This window comes from Arachis duranensis, chromosome 6, assembly GCF_000817695.3.
Source record: "Arachis duranensis cultivar V14167 chromosome 6, aradu.V14167.gnm2.J7QH, whole genome shotgun sequence".
Classification (NCBI taxonomy): domain Eukaryota; kingdom Viridiplantae; phylum Streptophyta; class Magnoliopsida; order Fabales; family Fabaceae; genus Arachis; species Arachis duranensis.
In genome coordinates, this window is record NC_029777.3 from 7,844,147 (window position 1) to 7,846,814 (window position 2,668).

Below are 2,668 nucleotides of genomic sequence, written 5' to 3' on the forward strand. Positions count from 1 at the left end.
TTTTGGTATGGAACGTATACTTTTCCTTTTTATTTTGGTATTCTAGCACTGCTATATATATTTCCTCTCAACCAATGAAATCAATCTACTTTCCTATCAAAAAAAATTCGGGTACTAGGATTTATAAAGGGCTGTTTTTGTTTTTGGTCAGATAAAGGACTGCTTTGTGGGGCTTCATTTGTCTAAATTTTTGTTCATATGCTTTATGGGTCCCTCTCTGTAGACCAAAACCTTAAACGGAATCCAAAGGTTTGAGATCCCGGCCAATTATCGGCCCAATTGGTTCAGCCCACCCCCACCAGTTGCCACACGCACCCGTAAACTTCCAATAGCCGAATGACTTGAGCCCTTTCACCTTCTTTCTCTATTCATTTTCTTTTTCCAATAAACTCAAACAGCGTTTTAGAACACACCAACAAGGACAAAAAAAAAAAGAACACCCCAACTTTACGTGACCAAAAAAACACGAACCTCCTAACTTCTGCATATACTTCGGTTTCCCAACGTTATCCCTCGACTAATCCGTGGTGCGGATCGAAATTTTATTTAAGGATCTGCGTCTGGTACACCAGGGACAAACCACAGCAACTGGCGGTGAAGAGGCAGCGACATCGAATACCTAGTCCAGAGTGTATGGTTTCCTTCAATTGTAGTCTGTCGGGTCGGTTTCAAAGCGGGTTGTTCCATGGTCCGGTCCTTAGCAGGCCTGGTCCGAACTAAAAAATATTTTGTAATGAATTAATAGATTGTTATATGCAGGCTAATTTTTGTGCAAATGGAGAAGTTCATGGAGTAATACCATGAAATGGATGCATAGCAAAATATTGCACTGCTATGGGTTAGTCTTTGTGTTTATTTATTTTTTTTGGATTTTAAAATATACCAAGCGTAGCTTACGTTTTGGTTTTTTTTTTTTTTTTGTTTAATAGTAAACGCAAGTTGCGTTTTACTACGTCAGAAAAAGGAAAAATTTTTTGAAGCCTTTCTTGGAAGCCCCAAAACGTAGGTTGCGTTTTGTACACAAAATAATATTTAAATTCACAAGTTTACCTATAAATATGAAGTCCGGTGATGTTCATCTTCATCTTCACTTCTCCTCTTGTTTTTTCTTGCATAAAGTCTTTAGAGAGGTGTTTTTTTGGCAGATAATTGTGTCTAGTTCTAAATTTTGTTTGGCAGTTAGGTGTGTCAAAAAAGTCGGATTAGGTGAGGTTGAAGTTATGAAAAATATTACAAATTTGCGAGTGTGTTATAACGGTGAGGCTATACCAAACACACATGAAAGAGTGACTTTTGTTTATGATTGTCCGTTGTCATTTGCTATTCCATGTACCATGAGTTTTGTCGAGTTGCAAAATGGTCTTTGTAATAACATTCAAAGCCACATTTTGAAAAGGGTGAGCAATCTTTTATACAGAAGTCCTGATTGCAAGTATTTGGTGGCTTAATACAGTTTCAAATAATGCCCATCACTGACGATGCCAGTATGCAGCAGATGTTGTATATTTATCAACAAACCCGATCTCACGTGCCGATGATAGAGCTGTACGTTGAGTTTGAACAGCAGCCGGGGACGGGTACGGTCGGCGATGAGGTCAATGTTGATGTGCTCGGGGATATAGATTAGGAAGAAGATAATAATGACAGCGAAGAGAAATTCGAAGCTAACTATGAAGTCGATGACGAAAACGATTATGGAGACTTGGCAGGCAATCCGGCGGTGCAGAATGAGGCGAATGTCATTGTAAGCGAACACCCGTTTGGTATTCCGTCTTTTATGCGGACTCTAGATCTCGAAGCCACCCGTTTGGTGTTCCGTCTTTTATGCGGACTCTAGATCTCGAAGCCATGCATGCTCCGGAATTTCCTGAGTATGCGAATACAGGTATGTCATAATTATTAACTGAAGTTTTCTATAGTGCTTATTTTATTTAGTTTGTCTGACTGATGGCGGTGCGCATGTCGTAGGTGAAGGCAATGTTGCGGCGGAAGATGGCGAGTTTAGTGTCGGAATGGAATTTGGTTTGAGAGAGTCGGTGATATCTGCAATCAAAAGCTACACCATCTCTAGAGGAGTTGATTACACTGTGTATGAGTTTGAGCCGCAGACATTCTATGCGAAATGCAAGGGGTATGGTGCAGGGTGTGACTGGCTTATCCGAGCTAGCTTGATTCGAAAAAAAGCTTGTTGGGAGATCAGGAGATACAATGGCAAGCACACGTGCACCATGGGCACGATTTCACAAGATCGTACAAAGTTGGACTCAGACACAATTGCAGATGCCATTAGGCCATTGGTCGAAGTAGACCCCTCGATAAAGGTGAAGTCTGTTATTGCAGAAGTTCAAGGCAAGTTCAACTATACTATGAGTTACCGTAAGGCTTGGTTGGCAAAGCAGAAAGCTGTCGCAAAAATTTTTGGCGATTGGGAAGTTTCTTACCAGACTCTGCCAGTATGGTTGAAAGCAATGACAGTGAAGGTGCCAAGGTCTCGTGTTCAAATTAAAATGCTCCCCGTTTACCGCGAGAGTGAGGAGGTTCAAGGTGTAAGAGTTCTGCACCGTGGTTTTTGGAGCTTCTATCCGTGTATTCAGACACTGCAAGCCACTGGTGCAGGTTGATGGCACGCACCTGTACGGAAAATATAAAAGAGCACTTCTCGTAGCGG